Genomic DNA, 16180 nt, shown 5'->3' with positions numbered 1-16180 from the left:
CTGTGTGCATTTTAGACTTTTAGTATATCTTGGTACTTTGGAATAGCCACATTTTAAGCATTTAGTAGCCATTAGTGACTGAAGACTATTGTATTTGACAGTGGAGCCCTAGAACATCAATTAAGATAAGCAAAGTATAGCTAAAGAGTTTATGGATAAATTTAAATTAAATTCAAAAGTGGTTAAGAAAGTCAGAGGGCACAAACAAGACAATGTAATGTTGAACCTAAATCCAATCAGCTAGTAGTTATATTAAATGTTAATGACAATTCTAATTAAAAGTCACAGATTGCCAGAATGGATAAACAGAAGCAAAGAGACTTACTGTAAGGGCACAGATAAGTAGAATATAAGTGGCTAGAAAAATATTCACTAAGGAAATAATAAATATAAGAAGGTTCTTGGGATTTGGTAGCAGGTAAAATAGGCTTATGGAAAAAAAGAGAACTTCTTCTAGTGACAGAGGGAATTCCGTAATGGTACAAAGATCAATTAAACACGAAGAGGTAACAATCCTAAATGTATATGTTAATAATAATAAAACCTCAAAATACATGAAGTAACAAGTGACAGACTGAGAGAGAGAAATGGGGAATTCCACAGTTGTATATGAAAAAGTTAACAATTGATGGGACTAGAAAAAAATTTCAATTGACATTGTAGATTATCTGAACTTTATTAATCACTATTTACTATAATATTACACAACTGTAAGGTATAAATTCTACTAATGTGTACTTGGTGCATTCAAAGTCACAAAACGTGTCTCAGCAAGCTTGAAAGCACTGATGTCACATGACTTCTATGTAGGATGACAATGGAACTAAGTTAGAAATAATAATAACATGGTCTAAGAAAAGCACTTAATTTCCAAAATTTGGAAATTAATTAGTATACGTTCAACTAATCTATGGCTGAATGAAGAGATCATAAGGGAAATTACATTACATTTCAAATCGAATGGTAATGAAAATACAAAAAAAATACCAATTCCATTTCTTAGCCTCAGTATGACCTCTGGTTGCTTTCATAATCTCGCAGAGCCTCCTAGCCCAGAGAAGAAAATAATGTCTTCCCCGCTGAATCAGCCTGTTGTGAAAATGGATGTTACTGGAGTGTTGGGCCCATATCCAGCCATTGCCAGTGGTCTCCTGGACATGATTTGGCCTCTCCAATGAGCCATTGGCATTTAATGGCTACTGAGGGAGGAGAAGTTATTTTCTTCAGTGGTGTAGCCCCTGGGTACTCATGATCCCCTAAATAACTCCCCACCCACACAATCCTGCTTAAACTCAGTGGGTCACAAAAACAGAAAGAAAAGACATGAAAGTAGGAAGGGAACTTTGGGAAGAAGGGTTCTGGTGGGAGGAGGAGAAGAAAAGTAGTGGGAAGTGTACATGTTCAAAATGCTTTATGTGCGTGTATGAAATTATCAAATAATAAAAAAGAAAATAATATCTGCCTCACAGGGTTGCCAGTGATAGTGCAGTAAATGCAAGGGTTGTTTTTGTTTCAGAGGGGAATATGGCTTCACCCAAGAACTGGATTAAAACCCATTCAGATTATATTCTGGCAAAGAATCTGGATTTGTTCCACCTGTGTCCTGAGAATTTGAAGTGAGACTGAATTTAAAAAATAATGGACTAATTTGGTAGAGGAAATCTCAAGGCAGGATAGCATTCAGGCTGGGGAATAATTACTACCCATAGCTCTTATACATCTCTACTACAGTGAAGAAAGAGAACAAATGGGACAGAAGGATATAGAATGTGTGCAGCCTGGTGAGGAAAAGAATATGAGCAAGTTTAAAGTTGCAGACAAGGTGGGTGCTCAGAAGGCCACCATAATTGTCAAAGAGTAATCTCTTTACTAAGAATAAATCTCCTGCTCTGCAGTGGGTCAACAGAAAAGGGATCTTGAGGGCAAGAGCCCACCCACTGAAGGTTTTAACTTGTGAAAACACAAATTTGTTTCAAAAGAGTCTGTATCGTAGGAGTTCCCTGATGGAAAATAACTACCTTGGAAAGTGATTTTGAAGATTCATCCACCAAGGCTCACCAAGGACAATACAGCTGTGCTCCAAAAGGGCCAGACTCCATCCCAGGATGGCAACAGAACATGGCATCGCTCTCCACACAAATACTGGGTTTGCAGGCATGGAAGACTGAGAGGGTCATGAAGTCTTTTTCCTCAGGATCTTAGAGATGCCAGAACCATAGGATGTCTCCCAAGGAAAGCTACTGTATTGAATGAAACTGGCCCAAGAGACAAGCTGTGTGTATTACAGGCAACAGAGCCAGAGGGATGGGGTTTGATAACCTTTTGGAACCAGATAATTCTATCATAAGCTCCAGATGCTGGACATGGAACTGCAGGATTTTATGTTTGTCTGGGTTTTGTCTTGCTTTGTTCTTTCCTTTCTATGCCTCTATCCATCCCTTTTGGAATGGGAAGGTTTATTTTGTGCCATTGTATATTGGAAGTATTGACTTGTTTTTTAATGATCACAGTTCAGAGACTCAGACTTTGAATTTTTCAACAGTGTTGGGACTGTTAAGACTGTGGAGATTTTGGAAATCGGATTGAATAAACTTCGAATTATGAGGTGAACATAAGACTTTGGGGAACAGGGTCAGGATATTATCACTTAAAGTGATGTGTTTGAGTGTGAATTTGGCAAGGGTAGGGGTTATGGTGATTCATTAGTTCTCATCTTGATGAGATTTAGAATCACCATGAATCATACCTCTAGGAGTGTATCTATGAGAGTGTTTTCAGAAAAGTTTAACTGAGCAGGGAAAATCTGCCCTGAATGTGGTCGATACCATCCCAAAGGCTTGGTTCATGGACTGAATGAAAAGGAAGTGAGCTAAGCACCAGCATTCATCTGGCTCTGCTTTCTGACTGTGGCCACACTGTATCCAGTTGCCACATGCTCCTGCCATGGACCTTCCTTGAACTATAAGCCAGAGTACACTCTTCCTTTCTTAATTTATTTCATGTTAGGCTTTCAGGTATGACAATTAGAAAAGTAACTAATATGATAAGAAGATGCCTGTACAAGAGTTTATCAGCATACCAGGCAAAAGTGAACTTCAAAATAATTGAAGCATTTTCATTGAAAGTAATAGCCTTTGTTAGCTGCATCGTTAAGAATAAAATAAGGAACCAGCAGGGAATGCCACCACAGTATGGAGACACCACACAAGGAGGAGGAGCAGTGTGGGGTATGAACGATCCAAAATGAAGTTGGAAAACAGCAACCAAAAGGGAATTTCTGGAACATGCAAATATTTCTAGGGAATTTCAAAAATTCCAGGGAGAAAAATGGTACTTTATAGACTAAAGAGCATAGTGCTTTCATTTATATAGTGTTTCTATTTCTAAGGGGTTAGTAAACTTAGAAATTTAGAAAATTTGGGACTATGTTAGATAAGCAAAACAGACTGTATAGGACACATGCCCAGGCCTAAGAATTCAGATGAGACTTTCGGTGGGGTGGTATCAGGATGGGAAGGTTTAAAGATGACCTAAGTCTTGTTGGGCCCTGGTGACTGAAGGGTTTTTACAAGTGGACACAGGGGAAAGGTCATTAGAAGAAATGCCTCAAGATGAAGCAGGGAGGCACGCGGTCTAAGACGGCCAAGTTCACAGGGCAGGGAACATTAGGCTAATACACATCAGATGTGGGAGTTACGGAAGAGTTCAATTTGATAAGCTGATATGGACTCAGAAGGATTAAGAACTTCGAGGAAAAAGACAAAACAGTGAAATCAATTAGAGGTTGTTAAATATTCCATCTCTCATTTCCTGTTGTATGATCTCGGGGGACCCCTGCTGTTCCCCTTGTTGACTTGATCGTGACTGTTCCATTCATGGAACCCTTTCTTCTGTTGCTATTGGCCCACTTCTCTGGGCCCAACTGATACATTAGCAGGTTTGACTAATGAATCCAAGAAAGTTAGTTAATGGACAAATTAGCTCTGCCATCTGGATGTGCATAATTTCTGTTATGCTTTTGTTTGTTTTTGTTTTTGAGACAGGGCCCCACACCCTCAATTCACTGGCCTCAGACTCCTAGGTGCTGGGGTAACAGGCATATACTACCACTTCCAGATTGCTTCACTTTTAAAAATCAGTGCCTTCAGGGTTGATGAGATGGATCAGAGGTTAAGAACATTTGCTGTTCTTCCAGAAGACCCACGTTCAGTTCCTGGCACCCACATGACAGCTAACTCCAGTTCCAGGGGATCCAATACTCTTGGCTTCCATGGCCATTGCACACATGTGGTGCACTTACATATGTACAGGCAAAACACGTATACACATAAAATAAAAATACATAAATAATTTTTTTTTAAAAGCCAGTGCATTTTTTCATTCACACAGACATTTTAATAGAGTAGGATATATGGTTCTTTTTAAAAGGAGCCCACAATTCACTTTGTAGAGGTAAGTGACTTTGTTTTTTCTCCAGAGAAGGTAGAGGAGGCAAACAGGTGGGGGTGAAGAGGACTATATAAGAGACTATTGAGACTAGAGCCTGCAGATAACTTTGTGGGGGTGGTATTTTCTTGGTGAGGTACTGTCCTAGTTCTCACTGCAGTCTTTCTTTCCAGAGCTGTTCTTTCTGCCTGGGGCTCACTGGGGAGGCTCTGCTCAGCGGAGTAGGTTCTGGCTCTGCAGATCCCTCAGAACAGCCTGAGGAGCAGCCCTTTCTGGAAGCTCTGGGCTTGTCATCAAGGCTGCAGAGACGGTCATGGGTTCCTTCACCCCAATAAATGTTCTTCCTCTGGTTACATGTCTCTAGTTTTCCAAAGCCACTGCTCTTCTCAAAATTTTATCATTGGTACTGGGGCTCATGCATGTCAGGTGAGTGCTCTGCCAGGTAAGCTATACCCCAGCCCTGGTTTTAAGGAGGCCTGCAGGCCACTAGAATGCTTTAGAGCAGCCGCGTCATATTCTGGGCCCTATGTCAGAGAAGAGTAGAACCCAGAGGCCCCATTTTCATGAGGTAGACAGGGAATCCCCTTGGCAAATTCCTTCAGACCCTCAGGTTGGGGCATTTCTGGGGTTTACCAAAAAAGGCATGTAACACTGCGTATACATACCCACACCTGCCTTGCCATTTGAACAGTGCTTTTCCACAAACGTGTTTAATAGCAAGGTAGTCTTAAAGGAAAACAGTTATAAATGGGCAGCATAGCACACACACACATACACACACACAGAGGAACAGTTTAGCTCACTTTCAGTTATTCACAAATAATCTAGAATATTCCTAGTTACTGAGGACTAAATCACAGAAAAGCAGAATTACAAAAATAGCCCCCATTTCCTTATTTCCAAATCCTTTTAAGTTGCACACCAACTTCCTTAGTGGCCAGTGTTGAGGCTGCAGAGGAACTACCGCCCCTCACCGTTCTAAGAACAGTCTGTTCCTGTGGTCAGGCTCCTCATTTTCATGTTGGCCTTGGTCAATCCTCATTTAACATTTTCTAACATTGGTTTTATTTTTAAAAATTTAAGGCTTTTTGTCTCTTTGTCTTTTGTGTTTAAGAGAGACATTGAATTTTAAACACCCCCGTGTCACGTCACTTCCAGTGGAGCCCGCGGTCCTCTCCGTGGGTGGAGGCTGAGAAAACTTCAAGGAAGAATGCCTCCTGGAGAATGGCTGTGTTAAAAAAGCATGCTGTGTCCTTGGCTGTTCTGCTTTAGTTCTTGTCTTCATTGCTGTCTTCATTCCTGTTCTTTCCTCGTAGAGAGACTGCTTTGTACCTACTCAGGTCATTAGGCCCACCTGCAGAGAGACTAGATACGGATGATTTCCTGGGAACTCAGTCACCCGATATTATACTTCCTCCAAATGCTCTTTTCTTATTTTAAACAATAAGTAAAGTAGCTAAGAATAAGCAACTTTGAAGAATTCTAGATGAGTTACAGCAAGAACAATTATTTGTAAATAATCCCCTTACCTCAGTTCCTAGAGTTAACTCAAGGAGATTAAAGGGATACTAAAAGAAGATTGCTGCCTACAGTTAAGACAGACTTTGGAACTGCCTGCGAGCTAAGGGGGAGGTAGGCTATGGCATCCCCTTAAGGGAAAAGAGAGCATATTTAGAATCCCCGAGCCCATTGATGAACCACTTCCTCATACAGGAGTTTATGAAGGTGATAATAGATGGGTAAATATTCAAGGAAGGAAAGTTTCATGGTATTCACTACAGTTTATGGATGGGTTAGCTAGATCCAGACCACCTTGGTGCCTTTTAACTAAAAGTCAGCAGCAAACTATATTTAAACAATTACAGGAAATATTAAAAACATAAAAAGTATAAAAATAAATTAGAAAAGCAAGCCTTTAAAGTTATATAGAGTTATAAGGAAGATGCTATTTCACAACTTCACTGACCTAGTCATTGGCCTCGGCCACCAAAACCTCAGAAGTAAGATAAAATTGAGAAAACGGAACCATAAAATTACCAACCATAAAATTTTTAAGTGGCTGATGTTGCCAAACCACTGAGGGAAAAGGACAAACAGTCTAAGCACCTGATTAATTAGCTAAGAACATTGTACACTGTCCTGTATTGCTTTGATTTTGAATTGTATTTCTAAGAAAATGATTAACTATAAAATCAACCTGATGCTTGCACAATCTTGTTCTGTAACTTGTATAAAATCTGATGCTCCACTTTAGAAAATTACATTCAGATCATCAACCATCTCTTGTGTTGTGTCTGTTTGTCACTTGCCAAATCCTTGCCCACTCTCTGATCCCCTGTTCCTGTCAGACTGAGTGCTCCGGTCTGGGCTGGTCCGTCGCAGGTGGCACCCGAACAGGGACCCCCAGAGGGTAAGCTGTCTCTCCCCTTTTCTCTCTTTTATTTTACTATTTTACAGGCAAGGATAGGACCTCGTCAGAGCACTGCAGGCTCCCTGGTAAAGGATCACCAGGTTAAGGCAATGAGCAGGTAATCATCATGGGGCATTCACAGTCAAAGAATAAAGATTATGTAAAAGCATGCTTAGATGCCTCACCAGCTGTGGTCCAAGGAATGGCCAATGCTGCAGCAATGAATGGCAAACATTTTAGCGCGTATGTTCAAGAATTAAATAAAAACAAGTTTAAGACCAGAAATAAAGGAACTTGTTTCTCATGTGGAAAGCCAGGACACATGAGTAAGGATTGTAAAAATAAAATAAAAAAGGAAAAGACTGGCAATAAGAGTAAGACCCCTGGGCTGTGTCCCAGGTGTAAAGAAAAACATTAAAAAAATAAATGCAAGTCTAAGTATCATAAAGATGGGACACCCCTAGAGGAAGAAGAAAAGGACACAAAAAACAAGGAGAGGGGCAAACCCTCAGCCCCTTAAAAGAAAGAGGGACAGAGATGGTGGATTCAGGTAAGGAAAAAAACAAAAAATTTAAACTGAATCCTTTGACTGAATCTTTTACTATGTGTGATCTCCTTAGAGCCACTCCAGGAAGTGCTGGGTTGGATTTGGCAGCAAATAAAGATTATATACTCTCCCTTATGGAAGGAACCCAATTAATAGAGACCTCCGTTAAAGGAGGTCTGCCTTTGGGTACATTTGGCTTAATAATTGGCAGAAGTTCAAATTATAAAAAGAATTTTGAAGTGATTCCAGGAGTCATAGACTCTGATTTCACTGGAAAAATAAAAATAATGATTAGACCTCTTAAAGAAGTGGTACAAATATATAAAAATCAGAGAGTGGCCTAAATTTTAATACTGAATTATGTTAATTTACCTGTTCCCATTCTTAAAACAGAAAGAGGGGATCAAGGATTTGAATCCACTTAAGCTGTCTCCTGGATCCAAAAAAATTGGTTTTGATAGACCTTATAAACTTCTCAGCATAGAAAAAAAATAATTAAAAAATTATTAGATACTGGTGCTGATAAATCTTGTATCATGGGAAAAGACTGGCCAAATAGGTGGCCTGTTTCTCATACCTCATGTACTTTAGTAGGTCTAAAAATGACCCTAATGTGGCTCAAAGTTCAAAGATTTTAAAATGGCAATGTGAGGATAAACATGGTACTTTTCAACCTTATGTTATTCCCTCACTTCCTTTCTTTTTATGGGAAGAGATGTGATGCAGAGTATGAATGTTAAATTAATGACTTCTGACTCAGTAGAGAAAAATTTTCCTTAGGGGCTGCTGATGAGTTGTATGCAGATCCGATATCATAGAGAGATGATCAGCCTGTGTAGGTGGATCAGTGGCCCCTTTCAAAAAAAAAATTACAGGCTGTAAAACAATTAGTGTTAGAACAACGAAATAAGGGACATTTAAAAGAATCTAAATAGTCCATAAAATACTCCTATATTTTCTATAAAAAATAAAATAAATGGAGACTGTTGCAAGATCTTAGAGCAATTAATGCTACCATGCAGGATATGGGAGCCTTACAGCCAGGTCTCCCGTCCCCAGCAGCTATGCCTGAGGAGCTCTTTATTATAATAATTGACCTACAAGACTGTTTTTTCACTATTAAATTGAGTCCACAAGATTCTCAAAGGTTTGCTTTTAGTGTGCCTTCATGTAACTTGAAGAGGCCCTACCAACGATATCAATGGAAAGTATTGCCTCAAGGGATGAAAAATAGTCCTACCTTATGTCAAAAATTTGTGGACAAAACATTAGTGGATATTAGAAATAAATTTCCTCAAACTTATATAATACACTATATGAATGACACATTAATAGCTAATAAAAATAAAAACATGGCTAAAAAGTATTGACAGATATGGTACAAGCATTAACTAGTTATAGCCTAATAATGGCACCCGATAAAATTCAATATGATAGACCTTTGTCCTATCTAGGAAAGGTTATTTATAATGATTTCATTTTACCACAAAAAATGTCAATTAGGATTAATAAATTAAGAACCTTAAATGATTTTCAGAAATTACTAGGAAACATTAATTGGGTAAGACCTCATTTAAAAATTACTACAGGAGAGTTCCATCCTTTATTTGATATATTAAAAGGAGATACTAATCCTAAATCTCCTAGGAGTTTAACTCCTAAAGCATTAAAAAAATTTATTTTAATAAAAAACAAATTGCAAAAAACAAAATTAAAACAATTAGACTATTCCAAAGAGTGGAATTTGATAATCCTTAAAACCAAATACACCCCCACTACATGTTTGTGGCAGTCAGAAATATTGAAATGGTTGCATCTACCTCATACTCAGGTAAAAATGGTGTCTTCATATATATATTTATGTAGCCAATTAATAACAAAAAATTAGATCTAAAAAATTATTTGGTAAAAAAATGCATAACATTATTGTTCCTTATAAAGAGCACCAGCTAAATTATTTGTTACAACAAGATGATGATTGGGGATTAGCTTTATTAAATTACACAGGGCAAATCAAATTTCATGTACCTCAGAACCCATTATTGAAATTTGTTAAAAACAAAAATAATATTTCCATCAAAAGTGTCTCAAGAACCTATATTAAATGCCATGTTGGTATTTACAGATGGTTCCTCTAATGGAACCTCTGTGGTATTTACACCTGGCAGTCCACCTATTGTCAAAAGGAAGGAAGGTCTATCTGCTCAGCAAGCAGAAATAATTGTGGTCATAAGTGCAGCTGAGACCTTTACACAACCTTTTAACCTTTATACTGACTCTAAGGATGTGACTAACCTTCTTCCAGCCCTAGAGCCTGCTCTGCTGTCTGGAAGCTCAAAAATTCCACTTTTGTTACAGCAATTACAAAATTTAATTATTAACAGGCAAATAAATGTTTTATTGGTCATATGAAAGGACATACTAATTTGCCAGGTATGCTATCTTTAGGTAACAAAATAACAGACTTATTAACCAAAAAACAATTTGTAAAAAATATTCTAAAAGTAGCTCAAAAAAGTCATCAATTTCATCATCAAAATGCTTTAGCTTTAAAAAAAATGTTTTATATTACCAGAGAGCAAGCTAGACAAATAGTAAAAAACTGTAATCATTGTCCTATAACATATCATCCTTTAAAAATGAAAGTAAACCCAAAAGGACTGAGACCTCAAATTTATGGCAAATGGATGTCACCCACATCCCCAAATTTAAAAGATTAGCATTTGTTCACGTAGTCGTAGATACTTATTCACATGCTATGTCTGCCTCTGCCAGGACTGGAGAGGCAGTGAAAGACGTGATACAACACTTAATCTACAGTGTTGTGGCCTTAGGCCTACCCAAAAATTAAAACTGATAACGCTCCTGCTTATACATCCCAAGCATTTGCTAAATTCTGTAAGGAGTGGGAAATAGAACACGTTACTAAAATACCTTATAATCCCCAAGGACAAGCTATTATCGAGAGAGCTCATCAAAATCTCAAACTTCAGATTCAGAGATTAAAAAATAGTGGACACTACTATTCACCTCATCAATTATTAAATCATGCCTTATTTACTATTAATCATTTAAATACTAATAAAAAAATCTAACTCCCATACAGAGACATTGGGGTAAACAAAATTTAAAGATACGACCACAGGTGATATAAAAGAATTTGTGGACAAACATTTAAAAAGGGCCTGATGTGCTAATAACCTCAAAAAACAATATGCATGTGTGTTTCCACAGGACGCCAAAGGCCCCATCTAAATTCCCGACAGGTTCATCAGGCCCTACAATAAAGTCTCAAAAAGAAAAAAAACCCAAAAAGACGCTGAGAGACATGACCAGAAAGATGGGGAAACTCAGATTTTTAAGTTTCTTTCTGTATCCCCTTGTGCATAGTCGTTCCTTTCTTCAGCTCTTTGTATTGCTTCGAGAACTCTCTGAAGGGCCGGTTTTGTAGACATGAATTCTGTCACGCCACCTCCAGTGGAGCCCACCTGAGGAACTCTCCATGGGTCGAGGCTGAGAAAACTTCAAAGGAAGAATGCCTCCTGGAGAATGGCTGTGTTAAAAAAGCATGCTGTGTCCTTGGCTGTTCTGCTTTAGTTCTTGTCTTCATTGCTGTCTTCATTCCTGTTCTTTCCTCATAGAGGAACTGCTTTGTACCTACTCAGGTAATTAGACCCACCTGAAGAGAGACTAGATATGGATGATTTCTTGGGAACTCAATTTCCTGATATTAGACTTCCTCCAAAGGAAAGCACTCTGTTGAAAAAGGAGTCCCAGCATTTGAAGCCGAGCCCATGGGCTATCCGGACATGAAGGGACTTCTACTTTACACAAAAGGGGTCCCCAACACTGAAAGACATGACCAAAAAGATGGGGAAACTCAGATTTTCTTAAAAATGTGGATATCCAGCCACTGTGGCCATCCATTACCCACTACAGTCTCCTAATTATATTTTAGATTATTCCATTGCTAATCCAAATTATAATTATACCCCTTATTTAAAAAATAATGTGAAAAAGTTTAATGGTTATATTCCTAATACATTAAAAGAACCAATTAGGAGATGGTATACTCCTGAATGGGTGGCACCTATTTACGTTAGCCACTCTCCTACAAATAATAAGACTAGTATTTATTTTAGCCTCTTCTGCCTTTTCGCGGCTGCCAACATGTTGCAACATGTTGCTCTTAAAAAAGCCTAAAAAAACTAAAACTACATTTATTGGGGTAAAAACATATATAAATTATCCTTATGAAATTTTAGCTGCTAAACCAAAAAAATCTACCATTTATAATCATGAGAAATCTTATCATATAAGATATACAAACTGTGTGTTAACTAATTGTTTGACATCCACTCTGGACAAAGAGTACTCGGTAATAGTTTTATTAAAAAGACCAAGTTTTGTTATGTTGCTGGTTGATTTAAAAAAACATCCATGGTTTGACAACTCAACATTACAAACGTTAAAAAGTTTAAATCAGCTTATGAGACCTAAACGCTTTGTAGCAGCATTGATCTTGGGTATTAGTGCACTTATTGCTATACTTACCTCCTTAACAGTATCTACTGTAGCATTAGTTAAAGAAGTAAAGACAGCTTATTTTATAAATGATTTAAATAAAAATATCTCTGTAACAGTTAATCAATATAGTATTAACAAAAAGTTAAAAATAAAAATAAATGCACTGAAAAAAAGTGGTTTTAATAATCGGGCAAGAGGTGCAAAATTTAAAGACACAGCTCTCCACTAAATGCCATGCTAGCTTCAAGTTCATTTGTGTTACTCCTTTAAAATATAATTCTACTTTGGATTAAAATGCGACCAAAAATCATCTCTTAGGTGTACAAAAAGATACAGATATATCCCATAATATAAAAAACTTACAATGAAAAATTTCTATGGTAAGCAGAGCACATCTAGATGTGCCTAAAGACATAGGAAATTTAGTCCAATCCCTTAAGGATAATATCTCTTCACTTACTCCTTTTAGATGGATTCATACCATTATTATGGTGGCCATTATATTTGTTTTTTTCTTATTGCTATTCCGTTGCCTTCCAATCATCTTCAAAGTAATCTTCTCTTCTGTCTTTACACCAAAAGATACACGAGCTACATTAAAAAAAAAAAAAAAAAATCACGCCACCTCCAGTGGAGCCCGCGTGAGGAACTCTCCGTGGGTCAAGGCTGAGAAAACTTCAAGGAAGAATGCCTCCTGGAAAATGGCTGTGTTAAAAAAGCATGCTGTGTCCTTGGCTGTTCTGCTTTAGTTCTTGTCTTCATTGCTGCAATATTATTCCTGTTCTTTCCTCATAGAGGAACTGCTTTGTACCTACTCAGGTCATTAGGCCCACCTGAAGAGAGACTAGATATGGATGATTTCCTGGGAACTCAGTCACCCGATATTATGCTTCCTCCAAATGCTCTTCTCTTGTTTCAAGCAATAATAAAAGCAGCTAAGAATAGGCAACCTTGGAAGATTCTGGATAAGTTACTGCAAAAAAAAATTATTTGTAAATAATCCCCCTACTTCAGTCCCTAAAGTTGATTCAAAAAAATCAAAGGGCTACTAAAAAATTTGTTGCCTACAGTAAAGGCAAACTTTAAAATTGCCTACAAGCTAGGGGGAGGTAGGCTATGACATCCTCTTAAAAAAAGGAGAGCATGTTTGGTATCCCCGAGCCCACTGATAAACCACTTCCTCATACAAAAGTTTATAAAGACAATGATAAATAAATAAATAAATATTCAAAAAAAGTTTCATAATATTCACTACAGTTTATGGATGGGTTAGCTAGATCCAGACCACCTTGGTGCCTTTTAACTAAAAGTCAACAGCAAACTATATTTAAACAATTACAAAAAATATTAAAAAGATAAAAATATAAATTAAAAAAACAAGCCTTTAAAGTTATATAAAGTTATTATAAAAAAAATGCTATTTCACAACTTCACTGACCTAGTCATTGGCCTCGGCCACCATAACCTCAAAAGTAAAATAAAATAAAAAAAACAAAACCATAAAATTACCAGCCATAAAATTTATAAGTAACTAATATTGCCAAACCACTAAAAAATAAAAAACAAATTGTCTAAACACCTAATTAATTAAATAAAAACACTATATACTGTACTGTATTGCTTTGATTTTAAATTGTATTTCTAAAAAAATAATTAACCATAAAATCAACCTAATGTTTGTACAATCTTGTTCTGTAACTTGTGTAAAATCTAATGCTCTAATTTAACAAATTACATTCAGATCATCAACCATCTCTTGTGTTGTGTCTGTTTATCACTCGCCAAATCCTTGCCCACTCTCCGATCCCCTGTTCCCGTCGGACTGAGTGCTCCGGTCTGGGCTGGTCCGTCGCACCCCCGAGTCCACATGCCTAGCTGGAAATCAAGTTTTTAAGACTTCCATTTCTTTGCTCATCATAGAACTGGAACTGAGTTTGGGTATTAATTATGCCTTGACTCTCTGATAGGCTCTGGTGAAACATCCCAGTTGAGCTTAACCTCTTGTCAGATGAAGTATATTGCTTTTGGTTTGAAAACTTTACAATTGATACAGAGCTGGTTGGTGTCTGCTTCCGGAGTTGTTAAGGTCTGGTCCAGCATCCCTTTCCCTCAGTCTGGCTGCCTACAACTCCAGAATCAACTCTATCAGACAAAGTTCTTTACTCCTTTGGTCTGAGTTGTCAGATTCAGCAAATGATACAAGATGTCCAATTAGGGGCTGGAGAGATGGCTCAGCGGTTAAGAATACTGGTTGCTCTTGCAGAAGACCCAGGTTTGAATCCCAGCACCCACATGGTAGCTAACAACTGTCTGTAACTCCAATCCCAGGGGATCCGACAGCCTCTTCTGACCTCTGTGGGCATTGCATGACACAGGTGCACTTGCCTACGTGCAGGCAATACATGCATACACATAAAATAATAAATAAAAAATTTTTTTACAAAAGATGTCCAATTAGAATTTCAGATAAACTATGAACCATATTTTAGTGTAAGTACATCTCAGGTGGTACTTCAGACATGCTAACTGCTGATTTGTATGTGTGATTCATTGGAAGTTCAAGTGTAATCGGTGCCCTGTATGGTATCTTACAATCGTGTTCTGGGTTTGGTTCCAGGAGGATCCGTGAGCCCTGAGAACTGTTCTAAAACACACTGTGCATGTCTTTATGTCACTCTTCTGGAAAGTGGCACAGAGCTTTTTTCACAAATTTTGCCCCAAAAGTCCTTAATCCAAAAATACATTTAGAACCACTAGACTGATGTTGCCAAGAAACAGAAGCTTAACAGGGCCCTCACCTGTGAGTGGGCAAGTCCAGGAGAAAGTACTGACTTTAAGTAGGATTCTTTCTAGTCTAAACCTGATTTCTGGTCAAAGCTTCTAGAAGATCCCTCTGTTCTTCCCGCTGCCCACCAACTATTGTGTAGTGGGAGAGACACTCCACAGGGCACGCCTCAGAGCTCTTGTAATGAGGGCCACTGTTGCTGTCAGGCCAGCAGGCATAAGGTCAGGCCGGCAGGGGCGGGATCTCACAGAACTCCTTGCCAAGGCTGCCAATCAGTTGTGCCTGCTCCCTGTCCCTGTCACATTCCAGTGGCTGCATCTGTTTGGGCTTGTCAACTCTGCCTCCCAGAATAGAAACAGACCTGCCTACCACTTACCATTTTAAGTTAAATCCATCTGTCTGAAGGGGGTGGGTTTTACTTTGTCATTTCATCACCAAATGACTTTAAATATGAAACATTGACCATAATGACCATCTGTGGACATGTCGAACAAAACTCTACCTTTTTGTCAAATAATAAATACAGGATATTTGCAAGGGGATTTCTATTTTGTCAAGAAGTTATATTTGAGGGAGTCAAAGAGTTAATCTGATTTTTGTGCTACCAATTCAGTTAAAATGGGTAAAATTATATCTCATCTTAAGTGGTACCAAGTGTTTGAATGGTTCCTAATAAAAGTAATGGTGGATTTCTAAACTTCATGAGCAGAGCCTGTGACTTTGCTGTGCTTCCCCTTCTCTATAAAACAGTGGAAGGAAAACTCATCATAAGCTTTAGAGACAAAATTATCATTAGAAATTACAGTTTGACTTTTATAGCATATCACCCTGTTCCTTTTCCTGTGTCAGTTTCCTTGTTTAGAACATTTCATAAATTCCAAGAAAATATTTCCTACCTCCCAGCTTCAGATAAAGGGATATGAGCTGTCCTTGGCTGGAGCTCTCCTCGAGAAAGGAGTTCGACAAACGCACTCAGATGCCCCACCAGCTCCCACCCACACAGCCATACACACCCCAGGATCCAGAAGGCAGCAGCAGGCAGTGCCGTCCCAGCTTCTCCCTCCTGTGTGAAGTGGGAGCTGGAATTGTAAGGACAGAGGTTTAACAGACTCCTCTTGGGAGGCAATCCGTGAAGAGAAAGGGAGGGAGGGAGGGAGGGAGGAGGAAAACCCAGGGGGGAGTCACCAGCAGCCACCTGACAATCCCTGGAAGCATCAATTTTTAGAATAGCCCTTTGACTTACTGGAGGAAGCAGGCTGAGCCTGTGCTCTGGCCTGGAGCAGGATGAGTCCCCTCTTCCCTCTGGCCTTCAACCGTGGGTCACTCAGGGAAGAGGCCTCTCTGGCTGCTAGAGAGGGCTTGAATGTCTTGACCTGGCCAGGTTTCTCTGTTGTTTTCATCAAGGGCTCATTCAACAGGTGTGAGAAAGAAAGCCGGCAAGATGGGTGTACAATGGATGGAACAG

The 16180-nt window shown here is 38.5% G+C and overlaps 1 protein-coding gene across 2 annotated transcripts in view; it reads right to left on the bottom strand.

Moving 5' to 3' along the window:
- Positions 1–15845, bottom strand: part of Klhl31 (kelch like family member 31) — a 23931-nt gene extending 8086 nt beyond the window's left edge. Inside the window, exon 1 of one of the 2 annotated variants that reach the window (XM_008836538.2) lies at positions 15729–15845. The gene's annotated coding sequence lies outside the window, so the exon portion shown is untranslated. Of the gene's footprint in view, positions 1–15611 lie in introns of both variants that reach the window. The other variant, XM_008836531.1, reaches the window with a different exon arrangement.
- Positions 15846–16180: the final 335 nt, after the last annotated feature.

The sequence above is a fragment of the Nannospalax galili genome, unplaced genomic scaffold (assembly GCF_000622305.1).
Source record: "Nannospalax galili isolate Female #2095 unplaced genomic scaffold, S.galili_v1.0 scaffold930, whole genome shotgun sequence".
NCBI classification, from domain to species: domain Eukaryota; kingdom Metazoa; phylum Chordata; class Mammalia; order Rodentia; family Spalacidae; genus Nannospalax; species Nannospalax galili.
The sequence above is the reverse complement of the archived record's forward strand: the minus strand, read 5'-3'. Positions and strand labels throughout refer to the sequence as shown.